At 42.9% G+C, this 23,990-nt stretch overlaps 1 long non-coding RNA gene across 1 annotated transcript in view; it reads left to right on the plus strand.

Annotated features, from left to right (window-relative positions):
* Window positions 1-23,990, plus strand: part of LOC142212721 (uncharacterized) — an 83,813-nt gene that overhangs the window by 40,037 nt on the left and 19,786 nt on the right. The window contains exon 5 of the long non-coding RNA XR_012717210.1: window positions 20,937-21,289. This is a non-coding gene — a long non-coding RNA (uncharacterized LOC142212721). The remainder of the gene's footprint in view (window positions 1-20,936; window positions 21,290-23,990) is intronic.

The raw sequence follows: 23,990 nt of genomic DNA on the forward strand, positions 1-23,990 counted from the left end.
AATCCCATATACTTCAATGTGTGCCGGTCTTACATGCACTACCCATTGAAGTCAACGGGAGGCTTTTTTACCTATTGCTTTCAATGTGATACGCGCATATCACATTGAAAGCAATAGGTAAAAAAGCCTCCCATTGAATTCAAAGGCTAGCATACGTAAGACCGAACCCATTGAAGTTAATGGGACTCTGTTTTACGCAGCTCACTCTGAACGTGTTTACGTGTCAGAATGAGCGGAGTGTTAACTCTGTGTGAAAGCAGCCTTACTTTGTGTGTATCTATTGCAGCACTATGTTAAGCATGAACAGTAAAAGCAATGTAGATCTCTCCTATTTGGCAGTGCACAAATAACAAGTACACCAGAATTTTATGAAGATCAATTAATTATGGACAGAAATTTGAAGAACCCAAAACCAGAAGCCATTATATAAACCCAGCCCTGCAGATAGATAGGTTAGGATAAGTTCACATGGAGACTTTTGGATTGGAACCTGAGGCAGGTAGCCGCGACTGAAAGCAGCGCACTTCACTCCGGATTAGGCCCAATGAATGGGCCTAGTCCAGAGGAGGGTAGTGTCTTCAGGCCTAATCGTGAGGCGACTTGGCCTGAAGAATGAGCATTTCAATGGGAGCCATCTTTTTAGTCAAGATTTTAAGGTGGATACAGCTTCAAAGTCCTAACCAAAAATCTCCGTGTGAACTTACCCTTAGGCTCATCTGAGGGAGATAGTGTTTTGCCCTTGTGAATCGCTGCCTCTGTCGCCGAGATATCATAGTTTTTGTATGTAAACGAGGACGTTGGTGCTTATTTCTTTGTACCAATTAAAATGCCCTCATTGCTCCAAATGTTCAATTTGTATATTGCAAGGGAAGAGTAGATATGCTGGGTAATGGTGACAGACTCATTTTGGGTATGTTCACATGGTGGAAAATGAAGAGGAACTCCTCTTCGTTTTCTGCCACCGTATATTCGCCCATGGTCTTGCCGCAGGGCATTGGCATTCTGTCTCAGCTTTCAGCTGCTTATTAGGCCCAGATGCATAGGCCTTAACAGCAAGGAGTCTTGAGCCGCAGATTCTGCAGCTAAATCAGCCGTGGAATCCATAGTAAGGAAGCCTGCACATGGAGTAAACGCTCGCTCAAACTCGTTCAGAGTGAGCGGCATAAAAAATAGATCCCATTGACTTGAATGGGTGCCGGCATACGCACGCTCCCCATTGAAATCAATGGGTTATAAAGCCTCCCATTGATTTCAATGTGTAGCATGTGTAAGCCAGCACCCATTGAAATCAATGGGATCTGTTTTGAAGCGCCTCGCTCTGACACGTGTTTACGTGTCTAAATGAGCGGCGCGTTACTATGTGGGAACGGAGCCTAAGATCGAACAGGACACTTACTTTTTTCCACGTCCTGCTGTGATCTCTGTCCCCAAATCCATGGCAAATCCCACTGTGTGAGCATACCCTTTAAGGGCCCGTGCACACAAAGTTAAGGCGAACACATTTTAGCATAATACACGTGTATAGAATACGTTAACTCCGTGTGCACGAGCCCTAAAGCTAAACAATGGAAGTCACTGTGGCTTTGTCTTGTTATATTCTATGGAGATGTAAGATAATTTTTTTGTTTTTTGGACCTTTTTTTTTAAATTGAACGCTGACATAATAAACAACTCCATTTTTCAACCATGTGGTTCCTTGTGGATTCACCATCCTCTAACATTTCTCTTTGATGTAATAGTAAACACATTATGTCAAAGCTTTTTGGCTGATGACGCCATGATCATTTTATTATCACTTTACATTTCACTAACAGCACAACATACTATACATTAACATTCCTTCTGTACATTATAGGATTTTAACATGTTTCATTTTTTCAGTATTCTCGACCATCACATTGACTTTAATGTAGAAAATGTAAATAAAATGTGTCCATTTTTCCGTTTCTTATATGTAGCATTTTTTTCTATGACGGAAACACAGACGTAAACAAAACATTGCATTTTAGGCTAATGCCCCACCTATCGAAACGCAGCAAATAAAAACCCTGCAGAAAAAATAGCGGGGAAAACGGTTTGCATTTTTTTATGGAAAACGCAGATTTTCTGCTGCAGATTTTTTCCTACAATGTGTGGATGCTGCGATTAGCTAGAATTCCATCCAATTTGCAGATACTGTAAAATGCTGCGTTTTTGCAACATGCGGCTTCAGGCTTACAGTCCCAGCAAAATTGCATACTTGCATATTATTTTACCTGCAAAAATACTGTGTTGTCCGTTATAAAGGTTTATATTGGGGGAAGGAAAAAAAATTTGAAATTCTGTTTTTACTGCGTTTTTTCCTGCAGCTCCCATTTACTAAATTTGGCCTTAGCCTTCTGTTAGTTCATACTCTTCATACTGCAGGATTTTTTATCTATCTGTAATAATTGCAGTAAAAAGGCATTAAAAATATTAACCATTGCAGTCTGCTGATATTTTATCAGTGAAATATAAATTGCTATAGGGATGCCTTGTTGTTGTGGCATGACGCTATAAATGTTGAATAAGGCAGACCTTGATCTATTGGAAGGACAAAGCTATGTACCTGACTCAATGCTAATGCCAGTCTCATAGTGATAAATATAACTGTAGCGTATCAATGTTGCGTGTTTTTTTACCAATCCAAAATGACATATGTCTTTGACCTTTTCTTATTCTAAAAGGCTGTTCTTAGTCTTCGTAATGCCTGCAATGACATGTAATATTTTGCACACCTCATAACAAAAATTATGGCTTTAAGCCCTACCATAGAAATCCAGCTATTGATGGAAAAAGACCTTGGTTGTAGGATGAGTTTCTACTTGAACTCTACAATCCTAAAAGAAAAACAAAAAAAACAGGGACACTGCAGGGATTCGCTAAGATACCAGGAGCACTGCGGGATCTTGAATACAACCAGCACTGAGTAATGAGATGTATTTTTAAGGATCTCTCAAAGGGGGTTTTCAGATTGAATGGGAAGAGGTAGGGAGGGGAGACGGTTAACTCTGCTCTCCATGGCTTCAATGGGACGCTCTGAACAGCTGTGAAAAGGGTCTCAGAGTTTTTCTCACGCCCAAACGACATCTCACCCCGCTGAGGTCAGCTCGACTCACATCACTAATATATACGCAGTCTGTGTCCCATATCAATGCTAATATGCAGCTTCATTTTATGCATATACGTTGAAAGACAAGTGACACTCATTTCGACCCAGCCACAAATCTTTTGTGACCAATACACAACACAAAGCTCCTTTTTTTTTTAAGTAACACTCACTTCAAAACAATATTCTGTCCAGATCTGATGATTCAACCGGTGTACAAATGAGATCAAGACCAAGTTATTGAATTGCTCCTTTAATACACCTACCTCAAGACCCCTTCACACTCACACATTTGGGTGAGTATTTTGCACCAGTATATGTAAGCCAAAACTAAAAGTGGACATGCAGAGAGATAAACAATAATGGAAAGATGTGTATTTATTCTGTATTTTAGGCCCACTCCTGATGCAATGTGTTGACTATATAGGTATACTAAGAGTATATGGGTGTACTAAGATCAGATGGGTGTGTGGTTTGCCAGCGGCCATTATCCAGCCTATTCCCTTTTCTAGCACAGTCACTCTCAATGACTGGCTGTAAGTAAATGTGATTACCTTATAATGAGTGAGTAATAAAAGCCCAGTTGTTTTGTCCTGTGTTAAAGGTATGATGTTAATGAACTACAGTCAATTCCCAGTGTAAATCCTTATTACGCCAACAGCTTGTCTGTATTGTCCTCCTCTAATGCCCCCACTAATTATTAGGATGCGCTCTATTTACACAATAAAGTCCTGTCCTTTACAAACTGCCTAGATCCTCCTGGTCTACATTATAGAGTGTGTATTTGCTTTTAGGACATGGAACACAAACCGCACAGGCAGATAGCAGGTGGTTTTGCTGTGTGTCGGGAAATCTTTGCCTTCTGAGGATGATCCTTGAATGCCTAATGTACAACAGAGAGCAAAGTTTCCAGCACTTGACTTAAACGTTGGGTATGAGTTTGGAGAATAGTTTAGGTGTAATAGCATTTTACACAGACTGTTAAATGTCAAGATTCATTGGCAATATTCTTTGGTCTATTTGACAGATTTAGGCGGAAACGCAACTTTTTTTTTGCAGATTTTGTTGTGGTTTTTTGAGTCAAAGCCAGGAGTGGATTGAGCGGAAGGAAGAAGTTTAAGCACTTTATATGCTATATATTTCCCATTTCTCTTGTAGCCATTCTTAGCTTTGGCTCAAATAAATCGCAACAAAAAAGCTGCATTTCTGCAATGTGGGGCCTTAGCCTTAGTCCTATTTTCGAAATATATATGACTTGACCAAGAATGAATTTCTCTGAAACATCAACCCCATTAATGGGAGAGATTCCTCAAAACTCAAGCAAAAAGTTGAGGATTTGCCAGAGGCAACCAATCAAATTGTAAAGGACCCTTAAAAATGAAACCTGAAATTTGGTTGGCTTAGTCGCCACTTTTACTTGCAAGGAACAAGAATTTTTTTGGTAGTATTTATATATACTGTAATTGAAAAATATATATATTTGTTTGCCAATTTTAAGATGCTTTACTGAAGCCTATTTGAAAAATGCTAGAAAAGGTAGGACACCCAGAGAATTTACAAAAAAAAATAAAACTCCATCAAAACAACATCAAGTAAAATACATCGGCACCGATTTACTAACAACTATACAGTGTAAATGTAGGCAGAGGGAGCCTTCACACGAAGTAAACGCTCCGCTCATTCTGAATGTAAATTCATTCAGAATTAGCGGCGTTAAAACAGATCCCATTGATTTCTATGGATGCCAGCATAAGCGCATATCACATTGAAAGCAATAGTTAAAAAAGCCTCCCTTTGATTTCAATGGGTAGTGCGCGTATGCCGCCACCCATAGAAATCAATGGGATCTGTTTTAACGCCGCTCATTCTGAATGAGTTTACGTTCAGAATGAGCGGAGTGTATACTCCGTGTGAAGGCTCCCAGAGAGTCTAAAAATGCACCAGATTTATCGCAGTGGCTGATGCTGGATCTTAAAACTGGCGCATCTGTAGACCGTCTAGTCATTTATTACACCTTTTAGTTGGTAACACAATTTTGGAGCATTTTTGGTGCATTGTAACTCCTTTAACATACCCATGTTTAGCAAGTAGAAAAATCATAGCAGATAAAGGAACCCATTTAAGGGCCCCTTCACACGGCTGATACGCTGGCTGCTTTAGAACGTGTAAACGTTCCGTAGCAGCGGCGTATAAAGCAGTTCCCATTGTTTTCTATGGGAGCCGGCATACGTGCGCTCCCCATAGAAATGAATGGAAAAAGCAGCCCATTCATTTCTATGGCGAGCGCGCGTCTGCCGGCTCCCATAGAAAACAATGCGATCTGCTTTAGACGCCGCTGCTACGGAACGTTTACACGTTCTAAAGCAGCCAGCGTATCAGCCGTGTGAAGGGGCCCTTAGTCAATGGGAGGCTTTTTTTTCAGTGCTGAAATTCCATACCAAATTCCTCACTATTTTCCTCCGTGTGAATGGACCCTTAGGCCAGGTTCACACGGGGTATTTTGGACTGTAATTTAATGTGGAGCCGCCTCAGATTCCGTTCCAAAAAATGGGTAGCAGTGCACCAACATCCAATTGTGGCACTCCGCTCTGAATTAGGCCCAAATGAATGGGCCTAGTCGGGAGGCAGTGTCTTCAGGCGGACATCTGGCCGCAGCATCCGTCTGAAGTATGAGCATGTCGCTTCTTTTTTCCGGGAGCCGGAACAAATCGCTCGCAGAAAAAAAGAAATGACCAACTCCTATTGATTTCAATGGGAGACTTTTTTTGGTCAGGATTTTGAGGCGGATTCCACCTCATAATCCAGACCAAAAAACCCTGTCTGAGCCTTATACTTCTATCTTCTGTTCAATCCACTCTTGGCTTTGGCTCAAAAAACCGCAACAAAATCTGCAACAGAAAAAAGCTACATTTCTGCAACGTGGGGCTTTAGTCTAAAACTTCTGATAAAAATGCCATGAAAAACACAAAAAAATGGCTTTATATCAGTTTTGATGCATCTTTCTAATTTTGTCACAGATTTTCTCCACATTACAAAGACTTTACGATGTGTAATTTAGCAATACCAGTATATACGTTCAGCAAGATGTTTCCTGTATGTTATTTTTCTCCATCTTCTACCTCCCATTATGTGCCATGACCTGTCTGAAGTGATAATATACATGCATTCGTGCAGTCAATAGACATTCCTTCTCGCTACCCATTGGGCAATTTCTCAGCACATTGTTTGGCCACACATGGATGTCTTTTAAAATCTGACAATTTAGTGCCTTTGTGCAGGAACGTAGCTTATTCCTGAGCTAAGACAACTAGTAACTATAGCAACCATCGGTGACTTTGGCCACGCTGAATGTTGATACATTTGAATAATACATTTTACATTAATGCCAAGGTAATTATAGAAGAAATATATCTAGATAAGCAGCTTTATTTCTAGATGACTGAATTACAAGGAATATTCCATATCTGTAGGGTGTAAGAAAGTGACAGGAAAAGTCCTGGAAGGACGCTATCTCCCCCAGAGTCCTCTCATATGTCTGGTGAGTGAGGGCTTCAAGAGCTGTAGTAAAGCATATGGCTGTATTAACCCCTTCTCATCCCACTGTAGGAAGGAGCCTTCATGTACAGGTGGGAGCAGTTAGGCCTAATCACAGGCCTATAAAGCCTCTCCAGACTTCTGTCCTGGGCAGTTCCTGGGGGAGCGTGGTGGAGCCAGGTCCAGCCAGGTCCTGTCAGGTCCTGTCCCTCCAACTGAAAACTGGTGAGACCAGTGGGTGCTCCACAGCTTGTATTTTTGTTGATTTGTTTTGTCCGTGTGGTTGAAGCAAGCCACACGTATAGACAGAGTGCTTCTGTATAGTTAGTCGCCTAGCCGGGCAGGTATTTGTGTTTGTTTTTGCCTGAAGTAAAGGCCTGTTTATTTTGTTTGCCAGCACCTTTAAACCTTTTTTGCAAAATAAACGCACAGGGGTAAAACCCTGTTCAAACTGATTTTGGTGTCTGTCTCTGACTGTCTGAGTCCGCTGCTGCTACCGCTGAGCCTACCTCCCCCACATTGGTTACAGATTCTTATAGGGCAAATTGTATTATAGCTAAAGGAGTCGCACCAGTTAAATAGGAGAGAAGTAGAAAAAAGGTGAAGGATTTTTTTCTGCAGAATTTTCTGCAACATTCTCATTCATCTGAATGGGGCTTTGAGAAATTCATGCATATGCTGCAGAAATGGCCTCATATGCATGTATGGAACTGATGTTCAATGCCAAATGTCTGCACCTCGTGAGTATTCCTTATAAATACCTCTGTTCTTCAGAGTCTGCAGTGTGTACAAGTATATTATAAATGAAATGAACATAGTTACAAAGTTAAAAAAAAATTGTTGCTGCTAACTTTCTGGTGCAAATTATGGAGAGGTTATTACATATACTACAACAGATGTTCTAGGATTTAATGCAAGTGTTATATAATAATGCACAGGCGCCAAAAAAAACTATTAATGATGTATACTAATGTACACTAGATAGCATATTAAAGCCATACCTCCCAACCGTCCCCGATTCAGTGCGACAGTCCCGGATTTCGGGTCATGTCCCTCGGTCCCGATCAGTCGGAGTTACCGTATATACTCGAGTATAAGCCGAGTTTTTCAGCCCAGTTTTTGGGCTGAAAAAGTCTGCCTCGGCTTATATTTGGGTCATTACGGTAATACCATAGTTAGAGACCCGGCATACAGACACGGAGGCGGGTGCCGGGCCGCAGCATCGCCCCACGCTCCTGGCAGAAGTACCGGGGCCTTCTAGCAGAAGTACCGTAAGTCCTTCTGTAGTTTGAAATAACAGCATCGCCATGGCGATGCTGCGGGGCCCGGCACCCGCCCCGGTGTCTGGATACCGGGCTGTAACTACGGTAGCTGCGTAGTCTGTAGCTATAATGGCGACCGCTCTGTTCCAGAGCGGTCCCCATTAGAATCGGCGCCTCCACTGTAACTCTTACAGTGGTAATGGCGTAGTTACAGTGGAGATGCCCTTAACTGCGGGGAAGCGGCAGGCGCCGCCATTCCCCTGGAGAGAGGAGAGAGCAGACACGACCGCTCTCTCAAATGCGGCACTGAAGCGCTGAAGGGGGATCCCAGACAGGAGCACGTACCTGAAGGAAGAAATCCGCCGCTGGAGCTGAAAGAGAGATCCCCGGCAGGAGCGCAGACCTGAAGACCTCGGCTGTCGGATTTGAAGGGAAACTAAGGCCAGCAGAAGCGCTGAGGGGAAATCCAGGCAGCCGAGTCTCCCGGGGATTCCCCTCATCGCTTTTGCAGGTGACTGAACACAGCTCCCCTTCAGCTCCGGCAGCCGGGGATTCCCCTCAGTGCCTCTGTAAAGGCTCCCTGGCTGCACTGCCTTTCTTTTGCAGGCTGCTCTATGCAGCCTGCAAAAGAAATGACGATTTTTGCAATGTATTGCAATGCATTAGCATTGTAATGCATTGCATTAGTGAACAGAACCCCTGGGGTTCAAGACCCCTAGAGGGTCTAATAAATGCAAAAAAATTAAGTAAAAAAATAAAGTATAAAAAATTAAAATCACTCCCCCTTTTCCTAGAACACATATAAAAGTAATACTGTGAAACACCTACACGTTAGGTATCCCTGTGTCCGAAAACGCCCGCTCTACCAATCTATAATAATATTTTTTCTGTACGGTACACGCCGTAGCTAGAAAAAAGTTGTCTAACTGCCCCTTCCCTGAGACTGTTTCCCCCCCCCCCCACTTGGAATTCAGTCTGACTATAGCCAGGCTAAGTATAGGGTATCTGCAGTGCTCCTGTTCCGTCGGGAAGGGGTTAATAGGAGCACTGCAGATCCCCTATATTCCGCCAGGCTGAATTCCAAGTGGGGGGAAAAAAAACCCAGTCCTCAAGCTCAGGGAAGGGATAGACAGACAACCAAAACAGCCCCTCCCCTTCCCCAGCACCCAGCAACTACTGCACCCAAAAACTCCAACCATTTTAATTTTTGAAATTTTCCAGTAGCTGCTGCATTTCCCCCCCTAGGCTTATACTCGAGTCAATAAGTTTTCCCAGTTTTTTGTGGTAAAATTAGGGGAGTCGGCTTATACTCGGGTCGGCTTATACTCGAGTATATACGGTATATCCCGGATACAACTTATTTGCGTCCGGAGAACAGATGAGTTGAATAGTGTGGTAAAGCAGGAGTGGACAGCTCCTGCATCACCACTGTGCCCCCTATGTGCTGCGGCTCTGGGAGCTCTCTGTCACTCACATTGCACCTGGAGCTCCCTGAACACTCTGGGACAACAGACTGCAGACTGCGCAGCAGGGGAGCTAAGAGAGGTGAGTATCAGTGTTTTATATGTTAAACTTTGGCAGATGAAGAGAACCATTAAACTGTGGGAGAAGATGGAGGGGGAACAGTAAACTGGGGGCATATGAAGATTGACATTAAGCTGGTGGGGCATATGAGGAAGACATTAACCTCAGGGCAACTAGAGGAGGACATTAAACTGGGGTTAGCTGGAGTCAGACAAGAATGTCCCCCTCTAATTTCCCCAAGTTTAATGTCCTTCCATCTGGCCCCATGGTTAAATGTCCCTCTCCTGTTGCCTTAAACTGGGGCAGCTAGAGGGGAACAATATGGAGCAAATGAAGGGTGATATTTAACTGGGGCAGCTGGAGGGGGACATTAAACTGTTGAGTCAATTTCAGGAGAACATTATAATGTGGGGACATATAATAGGGTGACTGTAAGAGCATTATACTGTGTGGAGAGCAGAAAGAGAAATGGATGGGAATGGATAGAGTCAATTTAGCAATGGGTGGAGCTAAATTTGCAACGGCTCACTACGTGCGCTGCACATTTTATCCCTTTTTCTGTCCTTTGAAAGTTGGAGGTATGTTAAAGGTAGGGCCCAACACTACAGAAACAGATTCAGATGCACTTCTCGCCAGTTTAGGCCTAAGCCCGGGGCAAGACAGACCAGAAACGCTGCGTAAATCGCGACGTTTTACAGCAACTGCAAAGTGGATGGGATTCATGCAAATCCCTTGCCCACTTTACATTTAAAACTGCAGCATGGACACATTGCGATTTCCAAAACAGACGTGGTTTTGGAAATCACAGCATGTCAATTATATCTATGGAAATGCCGGCGTCTTTTCCATAGATATAATTGTAACAGAAAGTCCGCAAAGGAAAACTCCACGAACTTTCTGCTCAAAGCGCTGCAGGAAGAACCGCGATGTGTTCACGCTGCGGTTTTTCCACAGTACTTTCCCTCACTGTAATTTACAGCTCCACTATAGACAAAATGCTGTGGAAACCTTTTTCAGCTGGGGCCCCACATAGCGTAAACAACGTCGCATTACAGTACCTGCAAAGTGGATGGGATTCTGTCTAATCCCATCCACATATTACAGAAAAGAATCCGCAGCGGAATTGCCTTGATTCCAAAAACCGTTGCGTTTTTGTAAATTGCAGCATCTCACTTATACCAATGGAAATGCTGAACTCTGTGGACTTTCTGTGAAAAGAGCTGCAGGAAAAACTGCAATTCATTTTCGTTGCAGTCTTTTCTACTGCGGCTCGCTGCATGGGCCCTTAGCCTTCAAATGCATTTTCAAAAACACGTTCATTTTTCCATAGACTGCAAGCATTACAAGCATTTACCCTACAGCATTTTTTTTTTAGCTACGTGGGGATTTATCCTAAGGCTGGCATTAAGGTGACTTTCTGATAAACTGCAGTGGCATTACTGCAACAGCAATAAAACCTCAATGTTTCCTTATGGAAACAAGTTTGTGGCGTAAGACTTTTTCCTATAGAGACTCCTGAGGCCATGTTGGCAAACTAAAAGTCTCAAGAGGTCAGATATGACTGTATCCGATAGCTACATGTGAACATTGACTATATAGATTGTCCTGAGCGCAATATACCTCGCATATTTATTTATAAAATGTAGTCTCTCAGCATACAACAGTCTAAAAAAAAAATTCTCTAGTCATGTATAGGACAACTCAGATCTGCAATATTGACCCCTTAATACCGTCATAGTTATTACTAGGGTTGACACAACAGCCATTTTTCTAAACTCATTGGTTCAATCTTTTGAACTTTACATACAAGGAATCTTTCTCTCAATGACAAGTGAAAAGTTTATGTAACATTCTACAACTCCAATGCTATAGTACAATGAAGCGAGCATGTCTCTGCTACGCCATGGTCTCTAGCCTCTGACAGTTACACAAACATGAGTCTCATTCACTGTTTAGAGAAGAGGGCACACAATGCATGTCTATTATATAATGAGGGGGAGAAAAAAGATTGGGATGGAGCCATTTTGTCCACCCAACACACACAGGACACTCTTATTGTGTCTGCTCAATCCAACTATGAATGCCATTATTGTGTCTGAGATCCTATTCATGCCTCTCCCCACTTGCCCCCATCCCCCTTCTCTGCTGCCTTCGCTGACCCCCTCCCCTTTTCTCCCTCTCTAGGCTCCTTGCGGCTCAGCCGGAGTGCATGGATAAATTAATATGAATTTGAAAAGAGCCTTGTTTCCCAATGACATATCCTCGCCACTTTCTCACGATGAGCAGTGTTAGAGGAGTGGGGGTTGATGCTAGGTGGGGGCGAAAGATTGTCCTTCTAATGTATGTCAAGGATAAATCCTCTAGCAGAGCTGATCTGGTTTTGTTATCTTTCTTGTGTGCAAATATATTAATTTCTATGATTTATAGACCCATGATAAAAATGAATGGAGAGCACTGATAGCCTGTTTCTGTGTATCAACATACATTTCACATCACAGTTGTCGCATCAGGGTGACAATTATGGCCATGACAGGAGTGAAGTTATGAGTGACAAGGGGCATTAGATCAATACATAAACATTTTTGGGGACTCAATCTGTCTACAAATAAAAAATGGTGCAAAAATATCAGACAACATATTCTAATGGTGTAGTTTGTTCTCTACAAACATGACTTGGTGGTCACAATATTTTGTTACATAATAACCATAGTTGTCATAGCCATATGTTCTATCACGGAAGAGCCTCTGAAAAAAGGTTGCCAATTTAAGAAAAATATCTAGCCCCAGAAGCTTAGTTAGGTGTTGACAGGGGATTCCTTCAAGGGTCCCACCTCAATAAACTTCTATGGCTCCACAATGGAAAAATAAAATACTTTTTCAATATTCTCACATTATAGTTTCTTTTTTTATTTCAGTGCCTCTGCTTACTTGTACCCACCCATACATCTTGATGTGTCTTTCATACCAATGTCATGGCTGAGCCAGTCAGCAGTCAACTGGCTGCTATAGTTAGGTCATCAGAATTTATAGAATTGGACAGGAAGCATAAAGATTCTCCTATTCAAATGATACTAGGGGCACAGCAGGCCCTTCATAGAGGTGGTTCCAGGGAAGTGTAGTGCTGTCCAATGCTAAAGCTTTTGGTGCCCAGATACTTACTGAGTAGTTGACCTGCAGGGGATTCGGGTGTCAGACCCCCAAAGTTCTAATGACCAATCCTGTGGACAGGTCGTCATATGACAAATCGATTGCAGGTTATCTTTTATATAAAAGATTTAAAAAAAAACCAAAACTTTAAAATCCAACACAAATCTTATCTCGGTGTCCATAACAACACATACCTTGCCTCCAAAAAATGGAATAAAAGATGGTCAAAAAGTTGTAGATCTCCCAGAATGCTACTAATGAAAAGTGCTGCAAAAAACAAGCCACCAACTACTTCAGACGATGAAAAACCTTATGGTTTTTAGAAGATGGTGAAAAAACAAACAATTTAAAAATAAAATTAACCAAAACATAAGCAGTTTTTATAAAAAAAAAATTAGGTATCAAAGTAATTGTACTGATCAGTAGAATAATGATAGCATGATATTCAGTACAATGAATGGTGAAAATTTAAAAAAAAAATTGTCCCTGAATTTTTCTCTTCATCTTCCACAGAAAAAGTAGATACAATTGAGTAAATAAATAATAGGCACTCCATATTATAACCAAGTCATATTACAAAAAAACAAGCCCCAAAATAGCTACACCAATCAAAAATGAAAAAGTAAAGGCAATATGCAAAAGTGAAAAAATTCCCAAATGCTATAACACCCTTAAGGGATTATTCTCTACAGAGACCCAATGAATTAAGAGATCCCACTATGAACATCTTGGATGCATGGTTTAGACTGATCGTGTACACTTTGCATATTGAAGTAGCTTGATCACATCTGTATCCACACTCAATCCACAAGTAACATCAACATGGTAAAATTGTAGGCATTAGAAAAATATACATGGCCGGTGCTTAGCAGGACTGCTAATAGATTCATCTTGGGTAAGAGCTGTAAGACGTTCCAAACCTCCAGTTCACACCACCTGGGTAGCAACTAGCTTTTATACTGATAACTCGCAGGCACTAGAAATGAAGACAGAAATATAGTTGCTTATTATAATACATAATTGTTATTTTGTATTCTAATGAAACCTACAGCAACCTGAAACTAGAGTTCACGCACAAAGCACTGATGCAAAGATATAAACAATTTTTTCCCCCCTAAAAATATCCTTAGAGTGAGTACATACTAGAATATAACACACATAAAATACAAAAACAAATACCACAAAAATTGTAAGCCACTATGTTTGGCTTCAGAGAGTGTTCAGGATTGGGATATGCTGTATCTAATCACCATAATAACTGCATGGAGTATAAAGACAAAAAATGGTGTGATCTTACCTACAGTCAGTCACGGAGTCACAGAGATATCATGGTGTGCGGAAGCCAGGTCAGGACAGTCCCTAGGCTAACCCGCAGATGCTGTCCCTGTACCCCAAAAATTGCTCCAACCCTTACAAGGGCAGTCCCAAGCTGAACCTCCCCACAAAAAAAGTCCCTAACAATCCCTACGCTGCGTTTAACTGTGAAAAACAAAAACATAGCATGGCTTGGGGAAATACCTATACAAAGTGGATGGTCCCCCATGTATTTAGCCTATACCCCTTTTAGGTTCGTGCTGTTACCTCCATAAAGAGCCGCAAATAGATGAAAAAAATGAGGTAAACATTACACTCAACACATATGTAGGAAAATATAAAAATAATTTTTATTGAAATACATTAGAAAGGATGGGGACACATAAATACAGGAACATATATGTTGAGTGTAATGCTTGCCTCATTTTTTTCTTCTATTTGCGTTTAACTGTGCCTTCACACCTAACAACTGCTTTTTGAAAAGAGATCCTCCAAAAAACTTAAATATCTCCAGCACATTGGTGCAAAGAGGAGATCCACAAGGATCACATACAACAAGATAAGATCATCTCACAGCAATCCTGACGCTGGCTACAACATAGTTTTGACAGTGGCACCTCATGTTTGTAACTCCAGGTTATAAATAGCTGAGTACTCCTTCCCATTCATCATCAGTGCCATCTTGGGCGCTCTCTGATGATGTCATGTGGCACAACACGTGAAAACCCAGCGCACCGGCTTCCCGATCTGAAATCTCGCGGAGTTACGCATAAGTTCTCGCGCATGTGCGATAACTTCTATCCTGAAGCCACAGCACCGTGATCTCCTTCCCCACATCACGCATGCACTCTGCCTTGACATTCCCAGATGGTCTATTGCGCATGCACTGGCTGGGTAGTCACCGCTCAAGCTGAGAGAACCAAGGGGAGGGAAAAAGATAACTGCACCTCCCCCCTGGTTACCAATAGAATGCCCACCTGGCTTTCTTAGGCTGAGTTCCGCCTGAAAAAAAATCAATGCAAGTCAATGGGAGGTGGAAATTGCGCCTCACATTTTTTGGATGCGGATTTTGACATGGCATTGAAAAAAAATGCCTCAAAAACTGTGAGGCATTTTTCAAAACTAATTCATGGCCACATTTTAAAAAAAAAACGCCTCAAAAAACACCACACAAATTTTAGCAAGCAGATTTTTCCTGACCAAAAAACTCCATGTGAACTCAGCCTCCGGGTCCATTCACACAGAGGAAACGGTGAGGAATTTGGTGTGGAATTTTCCACGCTGCAAAAAAGCCTCCCATTGATTTCAATGGGTTCTGTTAGCTTTTTTTTTCCATGGGAGGCTTTTTTTCAGCATGGAAATTTCCACACCAAATTCCTCACCATTTTCCTCCGTGTGAATGGACCCTTAGAAACCACCATGGTAAGCCAGACTGTGTACATGAAAGAGACGCCTATCTAGGCTAACATTATTAACCTCATCAGCCTTTTAATATTTTTGCATCAGTGCTTTGTACTGTTGTTTTATTCTGATGTAATTAGGAAAATGGTCCTGCTACACTTTGCACTTGTATCCTTCTATTGTGAGCCGTTGCTAGTTTGTTGCAAAATTTACAGGGATAAATGAAATATTGTGACCAACTAAAAGAATAAAAGAAAGTCTATATAGGCCTGTGAGTGGTCTTTTCTAGTTTGTTTGTTTAAGGCTAAGGCCCCACATAGCGAGATGCAGCCAAAAAGCGCTGCGGAAAAGACTTGTGGAAACGCACTGTCTTTTTTTCCCGCACTGCTTTTCACAGAATGTCCGCAGGGTTATATATATATACTGCAATTTATAAATATGCAACAGTTTTTTAAATCGCAGCATTATTGCTGCGGATATTTTTTGCAATGTGTGAATGGGTTTACACAGAATCCCATACACTTTACAGGTACTTACAGGATCGGACTGGGGTGTCTAGGGCCCACCAGTGGAATTGTTTCTAGGGGCCCACCCCCAGGACCCTGCAGATCAGCGGTACCAAAACACGACGTCTAAAGGTAATAACATGTCGAGAGCCATGCTGCTCACCCACTATACCATGTGCACTACCTAAATGTATTGCTACACCTTGTATGGCAAGTGAACAGCGCGGCTCCTAGAAATGCTACTATTCCCTGTAGCTGCTTGGTCCTGGAAAAGGCTGATCTGCAGAGGTCCTGGCTGTTGTATCATCGTAGATGTAATATTGATGGCTTATCCTGAGGACAGACCATCAATATTAGAAAGATGAATAAATCCTTTAGAGCTAGTTCACACAGAGATACATGAACTCTGCGTGTGAACATTCTGTCGCAGATGCCAGGCATCCCGTTGTGGCATTCCGCTCCGGATTAGACCCAAATGAATGGGCCGGAGCCTCGCGCCGCAGATGCTGAGATTGATTCAGCCGCGGAATCTGCGGCAAGATAGGGCAGCTCGCTTCTTTTTTCCGCTACTAGCTAGCGGAAAAAAGAAGCGAGCAGCTCCCATTGAAGTCATTGGGAGTCATTTTTGGCAGCGGATTTTGAGGCGGATTCCACCTCAAAATCCGCTGCCAACTTCCCCGTGTGAACTAGCCCTTAAAGTGGTTGTCCAGGAATTGGAGCAACTCATGTCCCGGGTGGGAAGTGTAAAATAAAAAACAAATAAATAAAAAAGCACACTCATCTGTCCCCGTTACTCCGTTGTGCGCTGCCAGTGTCCATTCAGTCTCGTACTGGTGCCTCCTTGCTGGGAGTCCTGCACCTCATGTGATCGCTGAGACTAGTTAGGTAAAGAATTTCCAGAAATGAGACTGTGAGACCGAACAGACACAGGCGGGGACAACGGGGTGCTGTGGACAGGTGAGTATACTTTTTTTTTTTTTTTAATTTTTACACCTCTACTGCATGTATTTTTCTGCAATGTGTGGATGGGATTGCACACACTGTATACCTACACACTCAGGCCTGGTTCACATCTGCGATCAGTAATCCATTTGGAGAGTCCGCATGGTGGCCCCCGAACAGACTACTGAACGCATTAGCAAGCGGTGTGCTGTGAAAGCACATGGACCCATAGATTAAAATGGAGTCCGTGTGCTTTCCGTGCGGTGTCCACACGGAACATGCGGACAGAAAAGTACTTCATGATCTACTTTCCTGTCCACATGTTCCGTACAGAGACCGCATGGAAATCTAATCTATGGGGGCGCGGAAATCTAATCTATGGGGGCACACAGTATTTTCCCCTATAATGGCCCCTGCACACAGTATTATCCCCCATAGTGGCCCCTGCACACAGTATTATACCCCATAGTGGCCCCTGTACACAGTATTATCCCCCATAGTGGCCCCTGCACACAGTATTATACCCCATAGTGGCCCCTGCACACAGTATTATCCCCCATAGTGGCCCCTGCACACAGTATTATACCCCATAGTGGCCCCTGTACACAGTATTATCCCCCATAGTGGCCCCTGCACACAGTATTATCCCCCATAGTGGCCCCTGCACACAGTATTATACCCCATAGTGGCCCCTGCACACAGTATTATCCCCCATAGTGGCACCTACACACAGTATTATCCTCCATAGTGGCCCTGAACACAGTATTATCCCCCATAGTGGCCCCTGCACACAGTATTATGTCCCTTACTGGCCCCTGCACACAGTATTATGTCCCTTACTGGCCCCTGCACAAAGTATCATCCCCAAAAGTGTCCCCTGCACACAGTATTATAGCCCATAGTGGCTCCTGCACACAGTATTATGTCCCTTACTGGCCCCTGCACACAGTATCATCCCCCATAGTGGCCCCTGCACACAGTATAATGTCCCATAGTGGCCCCTGCACACAGTATTATGTCCCATAGTGGCCCCATCACACAGTATTATCCCCCATAGTGGCCCCCGCACACAGTATTATCCCCCATAGTGGCCCTTGTACACAGTATCATCCCCCATAGTGGCCCCTGCACACAGTATCATCCCCCATAGTGGCCCTTGTACACAGTATCATCCCCCATAGTGGCCCCTGCACACAGTATTATGCCCCATAGTGGCCCCTCCACACAGTATCATCCCCCATAGTGGCCCCTGCACACAGTATTATACCCCATAGTGGCCCCTGCACACAGTATTATACCCCATAGTGGCCCCTGCACACAGTATTATCCCCCATAGTGGCCCCTGCACACAGTATTATGCCCCATAGTGGCCCCTCCACACAGTATCATCCCCCATAGTGGCCCCTGCACACAGTATTATACCCCATAGTGGCCCCTGCACACAGTATTATGTCCCACTGTGGACACCCATAAACAGTTATTATACTCTGGGGTCTTTTCAGACCCCAGAGTATAATAATCGGAGACCCGGGGGAATAAAAACATAAAAAATTACTGTTTCTTACCTGTCCCCGGCTCCTACGCTGTCTTCTCCACTGCCGTCCTTCTGAAATGACGTCAGACGTCACATGACCCGGGACGCAGGCCGGGTTCAAGTGACGTCAGAGACGTCAGAAAGGACGTCAGGAAGGAGGCCTGGCAGGATCGTGGAGAGGTAAGTAACACTGTTTGTTATGTTCCCTTACCTCTCCCGATCCGCCGATCATTATACTCGGGGGTCTGCAAAGACCCCTGAGTATAATGATGGTATTTGTGGGACCCGCAGTGTCACTTACCGATCCCAGCCCAGCCAGGATCGGCAAGTGAATAGGGCCCGTAACAGCCTATTAAAAAAAAAAAAACGCAGCGATATCGGCTGTCACCGGGCCCCCTAATGGCCCGGGCCCTGTGGCAGCCGCCTCCGCTGCCTCTATGGTAGTTACGCCCCTGATACCATATATGTCATATATATACTTATATGAATGTATGAATACTATATATACTCACATATATACATACATACACTCACCCATAAACATTATTGTAGTATACTGTATACATACCTGTATACATACCTGTATACAAAGACACAGTACTCACACAATATAAAACACACATACAGTACACAAATGTACACATATATACATATTACATAGACAGATTTTACCAAAAGGATATACTTACATTTTCCAGAAGAGCACAGCATTGCATCTGTCTTCCCCACACGCTCCGATGAGAGAGACAACTCACTGTGAGGGGAGGGGGAGGGAAGCAGGAAGTGCGGGCAGCAGAGCAGGTCCTCACAGGAGAGCAGCAGGTCAGTGACAGGAGTACGAGCTGCCATTGTAGCTGAGGCTGAAGCTGCACACGTGTCCTCCGGTATATACTTTCCCTATATATCGGGAGGACACTATGTGCAGCATCAGCTAATGGAGGCCCCTGTGTTCTGAGGCAAATGCAGATGCATTGGTCAGGTGCTCGATTGGGGGCCCCGACCAATGTATCTGCATTAGTAAAATGAGGATTTAACAGTCGGGGCCTGGGGCCCACCGGGGGATTCACCGGTACACCGGTGGGCCAGTCCGACCCTGCGTACTTACCCTTCTTTACGCTATGCTGGGAGACAGACTCTTAGCATTATAGTTATCTATGAAGCTAGGAGTCCCTGCCTACCCACTACAGGACAATACAGAGTGGAAAGGCAGGGAATCCCAGTATAGAGTCCAGTGTACACCTGGACTGAGTCTCACATCCAAGACCCGATAGGTTTGAAACCAGCCTTTATGGGGAAAACAGTATAAGGGAGCCTGCATACGGAGTTTACGCTTGCTCATTCTGAATGTAAAACTTGTTCAGAGTGAGCAGTGTAAAAAACAGATCCCATTGACTTGAATGGGTGCCGGCATACGCGCGCTCCCCATATAAATCAATGGGAGGCTTTTTTACCTATTACTTTCAATGTGATACGCGCGTATGCCGGCACCCGTTCAAGTCAATGGGATCTGTTTTTTACGCCGCTCACTCTGATCGAGTTTTACGTTCAGAGTGAGCGAGCGTAAACTCCGTGTGCAGGCTCCCTAAGGGCTAGGGAGCCACGTCACTCTCTGGTCAAAATCCACCTGCCAAGACCGTCGCGGTCGCAGCTTCCCCTTCCATAGTTGGCTCAAATTAATAGGCCGATCGCGGAGGTTGGTGCCGCCTGAAGAAAGGGTGGTTCACTTCTTTTTTCCGCTATTGGCAACATGCTGCTAGCGGAAAAAAGAACGCTAGTGGTCTCAATAGACCACCATTGTATGGAGGCAGATTTCAAATCCCAGCAGAAACAACATCTGCAAGGAGTTTGTATGTTCTCCCCATGTTTGTGTGGATTTTCTCCCATTCTACTAAGACATACTGATGGGGAAAGAAAAAAAATGTGCATTGTGATCCCTATATGGGGCTTACAATCTACATTGAAAAAAAAAAAAAAAAAGGAATCAGCCTCCCAAAAAAGCCTCCCAATAAAGTTCTATTGGGAGGCAGATTCCTGAACAAAAAACTTTGTGTGAACTCAGCCTAACAGCTCCAACAAGGGATGTCATCATCGTAAACGCCGCTGTTACAGGCGCTCCCATTGAAGTGAATGGGAAGTGTTCGGCAGTCTGCCGTAACGCCGGCATGTACGGCTGTGATACACGCCCGGCGTTACGTAGTGTGAATGCCCCCTAAGATGAAAAGAAAAGAGGTGTGACTTGAAGTCCACAATTGCCCATCAGAATGTTGGACACAAACTTGCAAACTTGAGTCTCTGTGATAAATACTGAAATTTCCCCACTGTGGGGAATTATCTTATCTTAAATCTGTGACATTTATGTGACTGCCTATGTTTACACTGTCTAGTAGATTTGGGCTAATGATATTTATTAATAACTAGCAGTTGGGATCAAAGTATTATTGTCTTGCAACTCAGACATACAGTAACTAAGCAATTTATATAAAGCAATACATATTATTGTTGTTTTCTAGTGAGCTATATGTTATATTATTTCTGTTATGTATATTCTCCATGAAATATCACTAGCAGTCTATTTGTATGCCCTATAATAATACTACCAGTGAAATGTTCAGTATAGCGTTACTTACTTTTATTTGTATTTCTAGGTAAATACTGATCTCCAGAGAAAGCAATGAAAAATTTGAAAGATTTGTATTATCACTATGTGGAGAATTCAATGACAACATCAGCGTAATGTTTGCTGGAATGGCCGCCGTAATCTTTCTGCCAAATTCTGAGTGTAACACAGTTGGACTGGCAAATACATCTGATTTATGCAGAGAAAAAACATAAAATGGACAAGTTGGTATTTTGGAGAACTAACACAAGTGCCTGCCAAGGTAAATCTCACCAGGCCCAGTAGGATATTGAATGGCAAGTGCAGTCTCAGAAACAACAAAGAAACTACTACAGTGGTTGTGAGAAGATGTTTTGCAACAATTTCTTAATTTGACAAAAGGTGAGAAAACGTGTAATATATTTTTATAATACTGTAAATGTAATATTGTATGTACCTACCAACAAATATTTTATGCTTGGGTATTTTAAAGGTGCTTTCCCTACCTGGAATATTTATTCTATAGGTATCCACAGAATAGTTAATGGATGTTGAGCAGACCATACACATTAGCTTTGTATCGGCGGAACCCTGTCATTTTGACAGGTTTAACTGATAATGTGTATGGGGGGCTGCTAACTCTTCCTGCAATGGTAGATGTTGAACAAAATAAAGATCCAGCAGTTGGATTTCAACTATTCAGTCCCTTTGTTCTTGAGGCGATAAGCTGCTGCCAGAGGAGTCTTTCTCCACTCGGGTGAATTGAAAAACTGTCTTAAATATATGGTTAGCTCTGAATTGGTGAGGTCCGAGCTTTGGGATCTGCACATTTCATTACAAAAGGGATCTGATCACATGACAAGACTGCCATGGTTCTCTCCTATGTGATTTAACCTTGAAACTGAGGTTTTATTTTCGAAAAAACAACTTATATATTAACATTTTTTGTCTTAAAATAAATACACAATTAGGCCCCAATGGCTACAACTGCAGCCATGTTTGCAAGCCGCATTTGCAAGTCCATAAATGCAGTCCATATAATGATATGTCCTATTTTTTTGCAGTCTAATACACCACAAAGAAACAGTATGATATGTTCCACAGTGGCCCACACACAGTAAAATATGCTCCACAGAGGCACCAACACAGTACAATATGCTTCACTATGCCCCTTCACACAGAACAATATACTCTACAGAGGCACCCACACAGGACAATATGCTTCACAGGGGCCCCAAAAAGTACAATATGCTCTAGAGAGGCCCCACAAAGTACAATATGCTGCACAGTGGCACCACACAGTATAATATGCTCCACAGTGGCCTTCACAGTAAATCTATTCCACAATAGTCCCCACATAATATATGTTACCAATCAATATAAAATGCTCCCAAGAGCCTCCATCGAGCTGCTTCATGTGAACCCCATGAAATTTGCTTTGCCATCCAGTTAATTTCAGGGTTATTATTACACTCTGCGGTCTCCACAGACCCACAAAACATAAGTGGAAGCCTAGCTGAGGTGAGTATGAATAACAAACACTTATACCCACCTTTCCTCACCTCTCCTAGGCATGCTCTTCTCCCTGCAACTAAGGCAATGCACCCCAGAGGTGACCGATGAACCAATGAACCTCAGAGCCCTGAAAAGGGCAGGGGCAGGAGGTGGCCTGGCGGCATGTACAGACATTACATAATGCTGGGCACCTTTCCATTAAAGATATGTATAGTGGTTGGGGAACTAGGCTTTCCCCAACTGCTATCTCTGGCCCCATAACCTTCCAGACCCAGTCATGGGGCAACGGCACACGTGCCATAGGTAGGGGGGGGCAAGCTGATCACTTATACAGTACATTGAAATCCTAATGTATTGCAATGTATTCTAAGATGCCTAGAGTAGTATTGCAGGATTCATAGTGCAGCCTGCAATTCAACGACTGTGAAGACAAACCTAAGAGCCTTCTATAGATCCACAGCTATCTAGGTAAAGAATCAGTCCCCAGAACTCATTCTGGGGAACAGCAATCCCAGGCAAACTGGTGGTAAAATGGTGCCTCAGTCATGTTTACCAAGGCATCAGTACAGTTAATGCCGAAGATCAGTGCAGACACTGATAGTGGGCATTTCCACTGATATTATACAGTGGAGACTTGGTGGCTGTGATGACTGCTTAGCTACTAAGTGTCTGCCTTGTTTAAAGATCCGACACCCACTATAATAGTACAGTGGATGGTGGGAAAAGATTAAAACCACAAGTAATAATATACAAAAGAGGCAACAATAACCGTGCATGTGTAGATGTCATTTAGAGTCCAATGAAAACATGATGATGTGGTGAACGCTGTGAGGCATACAGAATCCAAGGTGCTCAGCTTCTTCAGGGGAAATGTAGTATTAGGGAATGTTTGCTAATGACAGATTTGTATGTTGCATGGCAGAATTCTGAGACTATGTGTTGTGGATGTGTAGCAGATCTGCACATAGTATTGCTATTCAGTGGGGGCTTTCCTTAGCTTTTTTGTGTAAAATATGTAGCATACTACTTTTATGATGATTTTTTTTTTCTGCAATAGCACCAGCAAAGGTCATTTTCTGTGACGATATTGAGTAAAGTCTATTCACAAGTATGGGATGCAGATTGTTGTCAGATTTGATATGGATTTTGACGTGGAATTTGCACCAAAATCCATGTTCAATATGACACTTGTGAACAGACCCTAACATAACTGGTTGACTGAGCCTGCCAAAACTGGAGCTGAACTGATTTGCGATTGTACGTTCCAAGTAATAGGGGGTAGGACTTTCTTTAATGTGCATATGCCCTAAGAACTATTTTTTTTTATTATTTAAAGGGGTTTTACAGGCAAAAAATGTTTTTACAAAAAAGGTCTGTGAGTGCTATTAATGATTTAAAAAGTGAACCCAAATACCTTTAGCAGTGTTTTGAGTGATTTCTGTGTTTCATTGGGAGTTCCTCGCATCCTCTGCATTTGTTTACTTGGTGTAGCTTCCTGCTATGAAGCTTCCGCACTACCTCCATCTCACTCTCCCCGCCTTCCTTTCTCACTCGCTATCCCATCAACTACTAGCCCTTACCAACTAAC

This window comes from Leptodactylus fuscus, chromosome 1 (genome assembly GCF_031893055.1).
Source record: "Leptodactylus fuscus isolate aLepFus1 chromosome 1, aLepFus1.hap2, whole genome shotgun sequence".
NCBI classification, from domain to species: domain Eukaryota; kingdom Metazoa; phylum Chordata; class Amphibia; order Anura; family Leptodactylidae; genus Leptodactylus; species Leptodactylus fuscus.